This window comes from Muscardinus avellanarius (assembly GCF_963383645.1).
Source record: "Muscardinus avellanarius genome assembly, chromosome: 14".
Lineage (NCBI taxonomy): Eukaryota > Metazoa > Chordata > Mammalia > Rodentia > Gliridae > Muscardinus > Muscardinus avellanarius.
In genome coordinates, this window is record NC_137800.1 from 4,903,273 (window position 1) to 4,920,190 (window position 16,918).

A 16,918-nucleotide genomic window follows, 5' to 3' on the forward strand; every position below is an offset into this window, starting at 1 on the left:
AATGGAATAAAACTAGAAATTAAATTCAGTCAATAAATAATCAAGTTGAGCTAGCTGCAGAATGAATTTTTTTCTTCAGTCTGAGGCAACCTCACATCTCTCTCTTGATGTAGAACTTTCTCCTTGAGGAGGAAATACCAGCTTCATTAGTCTATATTTGTGTTCCTGTTGTGGTCTCAAGGGCCCCGGGACTTGGGGAATCCAGATCTGAATGAAACATGAACAACTGTTTGATGAACAATTGACAATCTTTATTTGTGAGCCTATTCCATTTATACACAGGGGTACATGCAGGCAGCAAAGTCAGAACAATTGTGCCTATTCATATAAAAAACTAACAGTATCAGCATTCTGAATCTAATCCTGGGAACCAGCCCTGGGAAAAGAACATACTGCTGATAATTAGAACAAATGGCTCCCTAAGGTGTACTGAGAACAGGATATGCTTCAGGGAACATGAGGATAAACATATACAGCAAACATCGTGTTGAAGGCCATGGCCCATTGCCAAAGACCTCAGAGGACCTAGAGGACCATCTCCTCTTCATGTTTTTCTCTAGGCTCTCCTCACATTTTCCCCGTTTTTGTTAGAGAGGGTGATAGGGGCTTCAGTAAGAACGATTCCAGAGATTTGTTATCGGGCGAAGGCTTGCCTGATGTACCCGCATCCTAATAATAACAAACAAGAAAATAGAATAAAAAAAATTGGACAACATGAAATGGGTATGAAAACCAGGTACATAGGTCCCAATGCTGGACTGCAGTAGCCAATGCCTTAAAGAATGAATCGTCAAAGGCTTCAGGAGCAACCTTATGATAGTCCTGAGAGATATCTTCTTGTAGTTGTTGAAAATTGATTCTAGAATTACCCAATAAGGAGAACAAATGGTTAGATATGGAACCCCAAGAATATTTATTTTAACTGTATTTGAGGTTAGTAACACAAAATTAAGTAAAATTCCAATGACACCTCATACTGAGTGGTTTTTGAGGCTGTAATAATAGATCCCTGATCTATATTATTGTCTGTTGAAGCTCCTGAATCTTACTATTTCATTGCAGGTCTATATTATCCTGTTGTAGCCATAACTTATGTGAATCACCCTGCCAGGATGCAAGAAACTCATGATTTTGAATAGATGTATGTAGAGCTATACCTGGCATCATCCCTACTTTAGTGATGGCAATGAATCCAGTAAGTTCTGCTATGATCCACTCAATGAACCTGTAAATTCTGGAGTGTAAAGTATGGTATAACTGGAACATAAACGGGGATTCAGTCCAATGAAGGAAATTGTGACAGGGACCCATTAGCTTAACTGTTGTTGTAAAACTATTACAGACTCAACAGAATGATTGAAGGGAATAGTATGGTTAATACAAATATAACCTACAATTAACACATAACTTTTTTGTAGAATGACTAATTTGGATGGACCTTATGCCTATGTTAAAGGGAGGTTTTACACAAACTTGTACATGTTTAGAATGACTAAATTCAATAGTATAATTTTGTGGTTGAAAAATTCCCATAGAGGTAGAAGCAAATGTAAAATGAGTCAGAGCAGCAAGAATTTTCCATATGTGTCATTGTTTTGGTCCTGGGGGGGGGGGGGTAAATGATTTGGGGCCTTAGCAGGGGATAACCCTCCCTTGTTCCAGGATAAAATATCCTCTCTTTACCTCCAGATATATAAAGTCTCATTAATTCGGGTACAATTGAGACTCATGTGGGTACCATTTTTGCTGACTACAAATGGACACACTAGCATCTTGTCCAACGTTTGACCCCAGAATGTGCTTTTCAAATGGTTTTGTAATTTTCCTTTGACGCATGTAATGTGGCCCAATCTCCTCCCCAGCTTGCGGTTTTTCCCTTTAAATATTCCCAGCCCCTAGTGCTCAGGGTCGATCTCATCTCCTGCGTGAGTCATGAGACGACCCCAGTGTGCACTGCCTCCTTAATAAACCTTTTGCTTTTTGCATCAAGGATAAGTCTCTCGTGTGTACTTGGCGTCGCTTATCCCAAGGCTTGATTGAGGGTCTCCCCTCTGCGGGGGTCTTTCAGAATGACCTTTTGAAAGGCCCGAGACATATGTTCTTGTAATTTTTAAAAGTTGAGTTTTGAATTACCGAATAAGGAGAAGAAATGGTTAGATATGAAACTCCTAGAATATTTGTTTGACTGTATTTGAGGTTAGTAACACAAAATTAAGTAAAATTCCAATTACACCTCATACTGAGTGGTTTTTGAGTCTCTAATAATCGACCCCTGATCTATGTTACTGTCTGTTGAAGCCTGCCAGGATACAAGAATAGATGTATGTAGGCCATACCTGCCACCATCCCTACTGTAGTGATGGCAGTGAATCCAGTAAGTTCTGCTATGATCCACTCAATGAAGCTGTAAATCCTGGATTGTGAAGTATGGTATAACTGGAGCATAAACAGTGATTCAGTCCAATGAAGGAAATTGTGACAGGGACCCATTAGCTTAACCGTTGTTGTAAAACTATTACAGACTCAACAGAATTTTTTGGTTGAAAAATTCCCGTAGAAGTAGAAGCAAATATAAAATGAGCCAGAGCAGCAAGAATTTTCCATATGTGACATTGTTTTGGTCCTGGGGGGGGGTGTAAATGTTATGGGGACTTAGGGGGGGATAAACCTCCCTTGTTCCAGGATAAAATATCCTCTCTTTACCTCCAGATATATAAAGTCTCATTAATTCGGGTACAATTGAGACTCATGTGGGTACCATTATACCATAAGTCTCCAGCCTCCTCTTTGCTGCCATTTGTGAAGTATCCATGAGGGCCTCAATCAACAAAAGAATAATTCTAATCAGAAGAGAGCTTGGCTAGTCTTCCTCTGCATGTACTTTAATGTGAAGTAGTGAAGAGTTGCTGTCCCCAAGATTCAGTTGCCCAAGGAGGCTCCATGGGCATCAGAAAAGAGGTTGTATAATTTTCCATATGATGATGAGCTATTTTTTTTCAGTGGAATTTAACAAAAAGGTTACCGTGTCCAAGAATCTTATCTGAAGACCTGATCCATAATTCATGTTATATCTCCACCATTGAGGGAATGGAATCATACTGATCTGTTGGCCTCCCAAACAAATAGCAACTGTCTTATATACCGGGCTTAAAGATATGTTTCTCCCTCCTGATCAGGATATTCAGGTCCATTTATTCTCCATGGGGGAGGGAAAGCAACAGAGTCATTAGGATATATTACCGGGCCTCTCATGGTCCAGTCAACTACCTGTAACAGTGGTGGAAAGGGTACATAGGTCCAATAGGTATAATTAGCACCTACCACAGAAGTGCATGATAAAGTGGCCATCACTGCCAAAAACAACTTATCGGAATTTATTTTCTTTCTACTTGTTGAAGAGTAGCTTCAGCCTATCGCCTCAGATTCTTTATCTGTGCCCAGTGGGGATAAGGAGATGTCTTGTCTGCTATGTTCATCTGGGCACACTGCTTGTGCATCCTCTTCATTTGAGGGCGACTTCCCATACTCGATCCCTGCTCACTGGAGGATACAATGTAAGGACTTCCAAAATTCTTGGCCATCTGAAACAACAAAACCACATTCTTTGCCTAGGAATTTTAGAATCCCTAGCTTCCATGAGTTAATATCCTTATAACAAGTATTTAATTGTAACTGCTTTTCTTTTTGAGTTGTAAAATGACTGGGCTCCAGTGCCTCCAATGGCAGAAAGCTGAGGCATTTGTAGAAAACTTTAAGCAAATAGGCTAGAATATGACAAGTCTCACGGATCTTTTTTTCCCTTTTTTGCTTTCTGAGCATGTTTTTTTTTTTTTTTTAGGTATGATTAGCTCTTTCTATAATAGCCTGTCCTTGTGGATTGTAAGGTATTCCTGTATGATGTATAACACCCCATGGCAGTAAAAAACCCTTAAGTTTGGAGGAAGCAAAGGCAGTATCATTGTCTGTTTTTATAATATGTGGGATTCCCATTATTGCAAACCTTTATTTTTATCAGGTATATAAGCAGCAACAATATAGACGAAGAACTGTGCTACTTAAGCAAAATCAGAGACTATATTGTAAGCCTTTCTTTTACATGCTGAAGAGCTTGTATTAATATAAATAGTTTTTGTGTAGAATCATAAGAAGTCTTAAAAACCCATTAAAAGTCTGGGCCATATAGTGCAGCTCAGTGACTTTTGATAGCATTAATGAGATAGGTAGGCCCTTGAACAGGTGCCATGGCCACATATTATTAATAATGATTGGGCGCATTTTTAGAAATTGTCAAAATTTTCCAGCTGGGAATTGGAATTTTATTTTTCTTATTAAATCTAAAAAGGCAATTTGTAACTTAGTTGATATCATTAAAGAATCAAGAAATTCTTGTTTGAACAAGGGAAGAACAATTTTCATAGGATCATATCTTGAGAGATGTCTGTAAAGTTTTCATCCTTGTGTAATGAATACAGCTATATTATCAATAAAATAGATAATTGTTTTGGTCCCTTGTGATGTAGATACAACCATTCTATAGGCTGATTATTTTGTGCCAAAATTCTGGAAGGACTGGAAAATGTAGGAATTATGTACAAAGTTAAAGGTACAGAGGGATCATGCTGTGTTAAGAATGCCTCTCACAGCCTTTGGTTGACAAAATTTAATGTTTGCTTTGCTAGAGGAGAGAGAGTGTGAGGGCTATCAATGGCAGGATATCCTTTCAATGTTTTTAACATATTGATAAAGTAATAGTTGGAAATTCCACAGTTGAAACATTTTTTACCCATTGTAGGGGTGCTGGAAAGCAGGCTGGAAGAAGCGCCCCCCCCCCCAAGCATGAGAAGGTAACTAGAGAAGTCTTCTCCCATATTAGGATTAGAAATAAGATATTAGAATATAGAATTGAGATATAGAAGTAAGGTAGGATTAGAAACAGAATGAAGATCCATAGGCCCAGCTGCCCAGGTTGCAGGATTCAAGGAGCAGGGCAGGGGACTCACCAGGTCAAAGCCTCTAATCTCCAGCTTGCTGGCCAAGGTCTCTGAACATGGGCCCAGATCCCCATATCTCTGAGCCAGATCAGCAAACAAGGCCATGCTAATCTGCTCTCCAGGCAGATTCCTCAGAGCAGAGATAAGCCTGGCCCAGCCAAGGTGGATGGGAAAGGCAGCCCTATGGAATGAACACATACCATAAGGGAGATAAGCAGTCTTTAGCAGGCTCTGATGTGTGTGGATGCATGTTTTAAAATTATTGGTTGTACTTGTTTGTCCTTGTATCTGATTGGTTGTATTCTAAGGTTGGCGGGCTCAGACTTTTGGCGGGCTCTGACGTTGTAACCACTCCCCCTGGGGCTATAAATCCAGACAGTGGTGTGAACTCTGGGGCAAAACTCGACCATAGTTTCTGGGTTTCGACCCCTGGCTAGCCGGGACAGAGCTGCAGCACAATAAACCTCGCTTGCATTTTACATCTCTTGTGAGTCCTTCGTTATTTGGGTTAGTGGGCGATTCTCGGACCCTTCATATGGGTGCTCGTCTGGAATAAGCCCCTTCCCTATTGAGCGAATGGCACCAAGGGGCAGAGATTTCGTTGGGGTCCCTCTGGCTGCGAGATGTCGTTGTATGTCCTGGGATGAGACAAGGGAAAAGGCTTGGGCATCACGACGCTGTGTTAGGCCCTTGTGACCCTTGATTGAGTCTGGAGGTGACGGCCTCAGACGGGGGAACAGGCTTGGGCAGCAGGATGCTGTGGTAAGGCCCTTGTGACCCCCCTGGGCTGGAGGAACAGGCTTGGGTATAAAGTCCCTTGTGACCTCCAGTGGTGGTGCGGACCATGGCCCCTAGCCCGAAGGCACCACCCAGGCCCCGACGCCGGGACGCTGGGTCGGAAGTGGGAGAAAGATCCCAGGGGCATGCGATGGCATGTAAGACCAGTGACCTCCAATAGGAGGCTCTCGGTGGAAGTCTCTCTGTGAGAGGGGGAGCTCCATTCTTGAGTTTCTTCATGAGAAGGGAGTTAGAGCTGTTTTGGAATTTTTTTGAGAGAGGAACAGTGTCCTCTGTGCTCAAGCAAAGAAGATTTTGAGAGAGGAACAGTGTCCTCTGTGCTCGAGCAAACAAGGAATCCTGGTGCCCAACGAAGAAGTAATTGAGTTCATCAATCTGCCACCGGTGAAGTGGACTCCATTCGACCTCATCAAGGATCCTAACTGTGAGTGTGTGAGTGTGAAAAGGACCCATCCGTATGATTGGAGTAAGTGGAGTGAATGGAAACAATTGGAATATGTGATTGGATTTGCAATTTTGTTTTTGTTGTATGATATTTCGGAGTATATGTTCCAGTAAATGTAGTATAATTAGTGGTTAATTATAATTCTTCTAAATTTAGATTTTGCTCTTTTAATGATAGTGGTAATTTGCATGTCTAAGTTTTCATGGTATTCATTTAATATTCATTGATTGCTATTCTAAGGTATTTGGCTAGGGAAACAGCCGATTTTGGGTGGGGTTGAGCAATGACATCTGTTAAAAATAAATTCTAACAGTTCGCCAGGGGAGTGCACATAAGGAGTGGTCGTCCAGCACTCTGGACTAGCCTACCTCTGCTAATGAGGGCAGGTTTGCCTGAGACACCGTGGAGGCATACAGCACCAGGATAGTAACCTGGTGAAGTCCCCTCCTTAATACAGCATACTTACAGACCTGAAACACTAGGAGAGCCCATCCCAGACTCAGGTCTAGGTGACTGACTTCCACCGATTGCCCAGGTGGCTTTCTGACCACCTGTAGCCCTTAAGATCTGGGGGAGCAATTTGAGATGAAGGACTAGCTGCCAGAGTTCTAAAAGCATATCACTAGACTTATAACTACCCCATCCCACTCAGCTGAGAATAATAAGGATTGTGGTTATAAAACTTTGTAAATACAGTATTAAGTGGTTTTAAGAGAAAAATATAGAATAAGTTGTTTAATTTTAACAATGGGACAAGCACACGTAACTCCCAAAGGTCTCGTCCTCTCCCAGTTTTCGGAGGTACAGAAGGAGGCTCGGGAAATGGGCCTGACTATCAAGAAGGGTAAGTTTGACTCTCTGTTCGGCAGACTGGCCATCCTTTGGATAGGTATTGGCATTCTTAAATCTTTACTAGGTAGAGCGGGAGGCCATCCTCCGACTGCAGACTGGAACATTTTTTTACCCATTGTAGGGGTGCTGTAAAGCAGGCTGGAAGAAGCGCTCTCCAGCCCCAGCATAAGAAGTAAACTCGAGAAGTCTTCTCCCATATTAGGATTAAAAATAAGATATTAGAATATAGAGTTAAGATATAGAAGTAAGGTAGGATTAGAAACAGAATGAAGATCCGTAAGCCCAGCTGCCCAGGTTGCAGGATTCAAACATCAGGGCAGGGGACCCATCAGGTCAACGCCTCTAATCTCCAACTTGCCGGCCAAGGTCTCTGAACATGGGCCCAGATCCCCATATCTCTGAGCCAGATCAGCAAACAAGGCCATGCTAATCTGCTCTCCAGGCAGATTCCTCAGAGCAGAGATAAGCCTGGCCCAGCCAAGGTGGATGGGAAAGGCAGCCCTAGGGAATGAACACATACCATAAGGGAGATAAGCAGTCTTTAGCAGGCTCTGATGTGTGTGGATGCATGTTTTAAAATTATTGGTTGCACTTGTTTGTCCTTGTATCTGATTGGTTGTATTCTAAGGTTGGCGGGCTCAGACTTTTGGCGGGCTCTGACGTTGTAACCACTCTCTCCTGGGCTTATAAATCCAGACTGTGGAGTGAGCTCTGGGGCGAAACTCAACCATAGTGTCTGGGTCTCGACCCCTGGCTAGCCGGGACAGAGCTGCAGCACAATAAACCTCACTTGCATTTTACATTTCTTGTGAGTCCTTCCTTATTTGGGTTAGTGGGCGATTCTTGGACCCTTTATCAGAAGCCACTCTAAGTCATGGATGTAGGAAGCTGCATCATGTTGGACTAGGAAGCCCCTCCCGCATCTAGTCAGCCAAAGCCCCTTCCTGGGAAGCCTCTGCTGCAACACAGCGCTGGAAGCCCCTCTCATCATGGCAGTAGGAAGCCATGCCGCATCAGGGATGACAGAAGCTTCGCCCACATCATGGAGGTGGGATGCTGCTCCCATATCATGGATTGTACCAGTTTTAGGAATGGCCTAGGAAGATTTGAGAAAGTTGTGATTATTAATATATTTCAAAAATTGGGTGAGGGGCAAATATGTGCAAGTACTTGGTTTCTGCCTAAGAGCAGGCAACTATTCCAATGTAAATTAACCTAGCTAAAGGTGATTAAGAAGTCATTAGGAGAGGAGAAGTAGGGCTTTATCTAAATACAGATCTTAGGACAGGAGAACTAGGCCTTTTTCTATCTAAAGACAGATCTACATAATAATCTATGGAGGATGGAGCAGGGTTTGACCTTGCCCTTCATGAAAGGAGACACCTTGCCACACCTGGTAAGGGGAGACATCTTACAGGACTCCTCTGCTTTGGTCCCTTTAGGGCTAAGTGCCACTCTATACATCAAACTACACAGGAATTACTCAAAACTAGTGCAACCTAAATATTCCCCTGTCTTGCTATGCCAATCCCAATGGAGCCCTGTAAGAGCTCTGGCCTCCCTGCCCCGGCTCATCTCTGTTCTCAGCCACCGGGTGCTCCCTGTGCTGGCCTGTGTGGCCTTTGTTGCCTCCTGCTGCTCATATGGGGAAGGATAATGCCCCTTGATTTCCTGAACCTCAGCCTCCTCTGTGTCCTCCTGTCTACTGTTGACATAAGAGGACACAAAACACATATTAATCTTATCTGAAACACATATTCTTAGACACAACCAGATTACTACTTCAACAAATATCTGGGAAACTTAATCCAGCCAAAATTAACATATAAAATTAGCCATCAGTCAGAACATCTTTACTGTTTCTTACAGGCCCAGACTATTCTGGCCTGGCTGCATGCACTCTACCTTAAAATAATTTATTTCGACAATTCCTACAGATGTTATCTTCATCATTATGACTTTACCTATTTTCTTGCATGGTGGTTGTTAGTTAATACTTGCCTTAGAAGAAGTTAAAGAACAGTTTTGCTGGGTAATAGAAAACTTGGTTGAAAGCTATGCCCTCCTGTGCGACATTAATATCTTGATTATGGCTTTTTGACTTCGCACAACTCCAAGAGTACACAAAAGGAGAAAAATATGTTCTCATCATAATCAACAGTATACAAAACGTTAGTGAAATAAAATTGTTGAACACATTACTCTCCCAATAAAATCTACTGTTGACCTCTTCTCCCCACATTCCTCCCTATCCTTGGTTGTTACATAATCATATTTTCACAATTGCACCCCTCACGTGTGTACTACAGCAGGTCAGTTCCCAGTACTGTGTCTGTCCACACAGTTACCCTTGGCTTCATCTCCTCCACCACCATCCTCTAGCAACTGTCTAATTCAGTGTCCAGCTGAAGCAGCTTGCAGTAGTTTGGAGCCTTCTCTTCTGTCTCTTGTCAAATCGATTTGGCTTTGAAAAACCAAAAGAAATGTCCCCAGATGAAAGCAAAGTATCTTCTGGATTTCCGGAGGGATTTCTGGAGAGCTCAAGAGATACCATGGCAGACCTGGAGTACCTGAGGAAAGGCTGATGAGCACTTTGAAGTCTCAAAAAATGTAAAGGAAAAAAATCCATTTAGAGCTGTCCCTGCACAACACACATCCAACCCCAGTAACACATTTCAACCCAGCTGCTCCAACCTCCTAGCACTGACCAGAGACTGACAACTCTGTCTCCTGGCAGCATCTAGCTGGACTAGTGAAGCTTTCCTGACAGTGAGCAGTGTATTGTTCTATTCTGTGTACAGTTGTGGCCTTGCTGCCTCATTTGTCCAGAGCAGACCTGCACAGCTCAGGATCAGTCTCTTGAGAGAACATACCCACCGTCCAAGACACAGTAACCTCCCTTCCCCCATGGACTTCTCTACAGATGACCCAACAGAACCCAATAATATGGAGTCAAGTGCAGAGAATGGGACACCAGCAGAAAGACTCCTGGCCTCCAAAGCACTGGGATTTACAGTTATGTGCTATCACTCCCAGCCCAGAGAGACTTTTGCAGGGTCACCAGATGGTAGACTTCTCATTGCAACCCCAGGTCACTACTCAATTTCCTGGCACATCAAGGAACCAAGTACCTGTACCATAACCAGGGAATAAAGGCTTAAGAAACTTGAATGGAATAAATGTCTTTGGTTAGTGTTATCTGCCCAATAATCTTTGAGTGTTAAGAGAATCTCCATTTTCAGAGCTTGATGTGGGAGAAATATAACTCTCCAAGTTACTGAATAAATCCTGACCCTCAGACCCTTCTACCAACATTGAAAACAAGAAGGCCATGCCAGAGACACCAACTTTGGCTTTCCAGGCTAAGAGCCAAATTCAACCCCAGAAGGACTTGGAGAACATGCTGGACAAATGTACAAGGGTTAGATTTAGAACATCGCTCTGAGTGACCACCTTGCATCCCGATAAATACACCTGCACTCGGGCCCTGACCCTCTCTCTGCCCAGCTTCTTGGGGAGTCACCTCTCCTCTTGTGAAATTGGACAAAACCTGCTGAACACCATGAGGATCCACTGCTTTCTGCTTTCTCTTCTTTCACTGGTTTTCTGTTTTCTATTCTCCCAGGTCTTCCCAGGTATGCTATAGGAACTGCTGGAGCAGCCGATCCAGGGCTGGGGAGAGTGGGACTAATCAGAGTTGACAACAGATGCCTCCAGGTATTTAGGGGCAGGAGATAGAAGAGCCTCCATGGTCATGGATCTTTAAGCTGTCCCTCTGAAGGCAGAGAAATGAACCTGGCAGGGAAGTAGTCAAGGGAGAGATAGCTCCCAGCAGCTTCCAGCCCATTATTGTTCTGAACATCTATGGAATGTCCTTTGTGAAAGGGTTTTCTGTTTCTCTTCCAGCAAGACACCTTAGAGTGAAAGTCCAGCTTCCCATCCAAAAGTGACAGCCACCCCCGAACCAGGTCACTGGATGGGCCTTCCCAGCTGCCCTGCTATAGGCAAAGTGCCACCACCCCTCCCACCAGGCCAGCCCTGCCAGTGCCTGGGTGACATGTCATGTGAATACACTCAGAGGGCATAGATCACCTTCTCTCTTCCATGCCAAATCATCAGCTTCTCTGAGTTTGGTATACCCATAGGGAGGGATTCTCAGCAGGCCAAAGATTCCAGGATCTCTGTACCAAAGCAGACTATCCCTGGATGCACATAATGGTGGGGTGGGGGGCCTTACAGGAGGAATTGAGGATACAATTTTATTCCAACTCTGTTGCTCACCGTAACTTCAAGAATGTCGCATATTTCAGAGAGGTGCTTTACCTTCTGCTAATGAGTCATAAGGCAGAAACCACAGGTGGAAATTCTCCAAGATTTTCTACTGCACTTTTCTCTAAGCTATAGCTTTATTGTATAGGGTTGCCTCATTTACTCCCTTATGCCTCTGTTCCCCCATCTGAAGACTAGCTTCAAAGCCTCCTCAATACAGAGCTTTTCATGAATCCATAGAGATCCTTTAGATGTGCAGAGAAATCAACCCAGGGCATTGTTCCTTATAGCTACACCCCAGCCCTTTTTATTTATTTGAAACAGGGTATCACTTGATTTCTCAGGGCCTTACTAATCTGCTGAGTCTGACCTCAAATGTGTGATCCTTCTGTCTCAGCCTCCCAGGTACTAAGATTATAGGTGTGCCCCACTACACCTGGCTTTTTGTACCTTTGTAAAGAAACATGCCCTCTCCAAAATGAAGAAAGTCTTCATTATTCTCTCTCCTCCTGGACCATAATTCTTCATTATCTAAAGTCTCTCTTGTCTTCTGAATAATCTCTAGCTGTGGCATATAAAGAACAACATGATCTTCCACTTTTTGTGACTTCCTAATCTTATTCCTCCCCCAAATTCATTGGCCCCATTTCTAACCATAAGTTCTAATCTATAAAATTTTAAAAGGTCATTATATTGCTATTCAAGTGGAAGATTGTTCACTGTTGTTGGGGATGTAAAGTAGAACAACTATTATTGAATAGTAACTGTGTAATTGCTAATTATGTAAATTTCAAAAAAAGGGACAATACCAGGACAATAATAGAAAGCCCACCACCAAATTTGTATCCAAAATAATAGAAATGCGTACAAAAGATGTATCTGCACTTTAATGTCAACTTGGGCATTACTAACAAAAGCCTAAATTCATAATCTCCCTATGCTTTCCTCACTGGATGAAAGAATAAAGTACATACTGCCTAAACACATAACAAAATCACATTGAGCAAAGGAAGAGAGTGAAGTTCAGTTGTTTCTCATTATATAGATGAACCCAGAAGATATTAACATAAGTGAAATAAGGCTGGCACTAGAAAAAAATACTGTATGGCATCATTCACATATGGACACTAAAATAGTCAAACTCACACAAACTCAAAATGTGGTTACTTAATGTTGGGGAAAGGTAAAATGGGACGGTGCTTTCAGAAGGTACATGTTTTCAATTAGGAGAAACATATTTCGCAATATATTGCAGAAAATTTTCACAATGGTCAATAACAAAGTATATATTAAAATTACCAAATTTTCTCTGCTCTGACTTTGTGAAGGCTGGAAGCAGAGAGGGAGCATAAGGAAATGTAATTTATATGATCCCTAAGGCGACACTCCCTAGGACCCCTCATCAGCAAATAAGTAATGTTTTCAATATTGCTAACTTCTAGACACACTTGGGAGTAACTCAAGTCACATAATGTCAATTGCAAACTGCTTATTCTACAAAGGAGATGGACAGAGAGAGACAAAAATGGAGACATCCAAAGACAAAGAAAAAGAGACAGATAGAGAGGTTGAGATAGAGACATTTTTTTCCATGTAACCTTGACCTTGGACCTCACTCTCCTTCTTATTCAGTGGCCTCTTATCCAGGTCAGGTCTGTGTAAAATTTCCCCAGACTTCTGGAATCCCCTCCAGGAATTCTAATGACATACTGCTTTCCCTTGAGATTTAAAGGGATGGGGAAATCTCTCTTTAGTTTCCCAGGGAGAGATGGGAGGATTCCTGCTGCACTAAGTTTGTTTGGCTGAGTTCACAATCACACTGTGGATAGAAGTTGGTGGTGGAGGTGAAGCCACAGGTAAACACTGTAGATAGGGACAGTAATGATATTCACAGTAGTGCAGAACATACACAAGGAGTGCAATTGTGAAAAGAATGTTTATGTGCCAACCAAAGTTAGAGAATATTCTGGAGAGAATGGGTAAAGAGTAGATTTTATTAGGAGTTTATTATTATTATAATTTTTTTTGCGGGTCTGTGGATAGAATCCAGGGCCATTCGACCTCGAAGCTACAACCCCTGCCCTATTTTTTTAATTCTTTATTTTGAAACAGGGTCTCACTTAGTTGCAGATGGACTCACTAAGTACCTGAGGCTGTCTTCGAACCGCAAACCTCCAGTGCAACCACACCCGGCTTATTAGAATTTTTTTTGTCAAGATGAAATTTGAATTACAATTAAAGAAAAAAATACAACTCACTTCAGACTTAGTATATATAAAATACCACTTATGAGTTTTCAAACTAAAGTTAAAAAAATTCAGACCACATTAAACATTATAAAATCTAATTTCTAATGTTTTGTTAAAAATAAACTAAATTATCCATGGGTCAAAATAAGCTATTAACAGTGGAGAAAAAAATAGGTAAGCCCTCCAGGGGCCCCCAAGTAACATACAAGGTGTCAGATTTCATCATAAAACCCACGTAGACTCAGGTTCTTTTATATGAATACATAAAATGGAGCCCCAAAAGATCCTAAAGCATAAAAGACCTTTAAAAAAAATCACATTTTGAGTTATGGTACACATATCACATTTTCCCCTGTAATATTCACCGTAACAGTGATAGTCTTAGCAGCAAAAAAAAAAAAAAAAAAAAAAATCGCTGGGAATGTTAAGGAAAAAAGCCATACACGTCTACTAATTTAAAAATGAACTCGGTTTTGAGAGGGTTAAAAGGCAAGTGATGTCAGGCCATTTCTTGTAAACATCACTACACATGCATATGCTAACAGTACCGCGCCATCGCACCATGACACAATGGTGCTCCTAAATATCCTGGGCGTCTAGGACGGTCGGTGCTGTGGGGCAGCGCGGCTGGGCTGCACATCCTGAAATGTGTTCACCTTATTTCCTCTTCATTTAAAAAAGCAGGATCAACCAGACGTGAATAGGACAGGGCCAGTATTATCCTAACAATATCAACTGCGTGCTTCCTATAAATCATCCGCAACAAAAACCCAGGGGCGTTCTCAGTTCTAAAAGTAAACACAAAACTGACCCCCACTTCCTCCCTCGGCTGAACACTGCAGCCGGGTGTGCCACATGCCCTCTCGGCTGTTTCCAAGTCACACTCGGTCGGATGCTCCCGCTGAGTCTGAGGACGGCCTGGTTCTCAGCAGCCTGAGAACCCCATGATCAGCGGGCCGGTGGCCTCTCCTCAAGAGCTTGAGCAGCAGGGTCTCATGGCGAGGCTCGCCTCAAGACTGCGGTGCAGAACGCAAATGCACCGTCCAGTGACCTCTGCCTCCTGTTTCCTAATCAAAACACATTACTACTGAAGATCAGAGCACACGCGTGGTCCCGGCACTGACTCTCAACATGATGATGGGGCCCTGCGCTGGGAGGCTGGGGGAGGCGAGCGGAAACGGAGACGCTGCGTCTCGCGTGCAACTCTCGTGCTGAGCGAGCCTCCATGCGTGCGAGCGCTGCCCAGCGCTGTGCAGAGACACACGGACACTCGTGTCCACTCGGAGCCGTGGCTCCTACCAAAGGGACACTTTGAGCATCTTAAAAAATAAGCAGGCATTTCAGATAGCAAATCTGTAATATACTGCCACCTAAGGTTAAAGGCAAACTTTCCACACATTTTTCTCTCCCACTACTTTAATTCCCTGTTTCCTAGCAAATTCACTCACATGTAAGCAAACTCCCATGCACTTCAGCGTGGCTCCACTCTGACCTACCTATGTCTTATCCCAAATCTGTGCTTCAAAACCGATTCCTAGCAAACCCTTCTATCTTGTCTTTGGGGGAGACAAACACCAGCACCTCCTGGGCAAAAACCACAAAACTAGGTGTACAGAACCTGCAGCTCACCAGCCGTCAACCCTTGTAAAGTGGGAGGCAGTCCCTAGATTCCGGAAGGCACCCATAGGGCTAAAGATGGCCGACAGCAAACAGGACTACGGAAGGTGAACAGGACGCGCACGCTCCGCTGGCATCTGTGTACAACACCGCGAAGGCGAGGGTGTCCATCACAGCGCAGCGCACGGTTCATCTGGCGAGGGCGCCAGGCTCACAGAGCAGCCGACCGCAGCGGGGCCTCAGCGCCTGGGCCCTGTTCGAGTACACGTATATTGGGTGGAATCAGAGCGTTCAATAGTTTGTTGCCTCAATTGGTATCAGCGCGCACCAAGAGCTGGGTCTTCTGGTTAGCTGTGGGCTTTAAATGTAGGGTGCCCTCTCCCTTCTCTTTAAATTCACTGTCTTTCTTGTAAAATAGTTTACACTTTTTGGAGGAGAAAGCATCCTCTTTCACCTCAGTGATCACCACCTTGGGGGTCTCGTCGTTCTCTTCTTCCTCCCCACCTTGGCATTCATTATTACCACCTTCTGCTTCATTATCGGTTTCAGCAGAAAATGGTGAAGCTCTGGGCAGCACCTTTGCCAAATAAGGTGGAGTTTAAAGGCGAAAAGGAAAATCCAGTCAGAGCAGCAGAGCTTGCTGAGCTCAAGACAGAGCTGTCGATCTTCTTGCCAAAACGAAGCGAGGCGCTCGCGGCTCCTCGTGCTGGGTCTGTCTTTTCAGAAACGCTCTCCTCCTTCTTCTCGGATGTGCCCTCAGCTGTGCAGCCATGAAAGGAGAGTGTTGCCTCCTGGGGGAGCTTTGCTGAACCAAACAGGGAGGGGGCTGTGCTTCCACTGACAACTGCTGGTTGCGCTTTCAGAACCACTATGCCGCCGGCCTCCCGCTGCTGCTGGATGAAGGCCAAGTACTTCTCATCGTCCTTAAAGATGGGCGTCAGGTCGCACAGGGGCTTGGTGTTCACTGCTTCACGACCCAGTCCCGAACTCAGCAGTTCAAGGCAGCCATCTGCTCCTGGTAGGCGCTCCCCGCGCAGGCGCCCCTGGAAGACGGGCTGGGGGAGGGCTGCTGACCGCTGCCCTTGGTTTTGGCAGCTGAAAGCTTCTTCATGACCAAGGCAGTAGGGCCATTTGCCGCCAAAGAACCGAAGGCTGCCGTGGGCGCTGCCGTGGGCGCTGCTGCTGCCTTTGCGCTGGCGAAGGGAGGGGCGCCATTTGACAGTCCTTCCACAGGCTTTCCCGGGGCACCACCAAATCCAGAAAGCACCACCAGGCCTTTAAAAGCCTTAAAGGCTCCTCCGCTATCAGATTCAAAGCCAACACTTCTGCGCTTTGCTTTCTTTATTGCTCTGTTCTTGAAGACCTCCTCGCTGGCCACTCGGAATGTCCCCACCTCTTCAGCCTCATCTTCTTGATCCCAGTTCCTGTCTGTCACTTCCTTCTCCGCAATTCATTTGGCCATTTTGTTGAACCTCCCCTGTGCTCACTGAGTCGAGGGTGCTGCGGCTCACAGGGCCCTGGAGGATCTCAGAGACTCGCAAGCTGGAGCCCCTACCACCATGGCCCTGGGGCGCGCCCCTCTGCTCCCTGCTGCACCAGGCAGCGCTGTCAGCTCGGCCTCATAACGCTGGGGACACAGCGGCCAGCGCGCTCCACGCAGCCATTTTGTAACTCCAATTATTATTAGGAGTTTTAAA

The 16,918-nt window shown here is 44.2% G+C and overlaps 1 pseudogene across 1 annotated transcript; it reads right to left on the reverse strand.

Annotated features, from left to right (window-relative positions):
• Positions 1 to 15,460: 15,460 nt before the first annotated feature.
• On the reverse strand, positions 15,461 to 16,671 carry LOC308273659 (nuclear pore complex protein Nup50-like; annotated as a pseudogene). Its single transcript has one exon. The product of its transcript is annotated as a nuclear pore complex protein Nup50-like (transcript).
• Between the last annotated feature and the right edge of the window lie 247 nt (positions 16,672 to 16,918).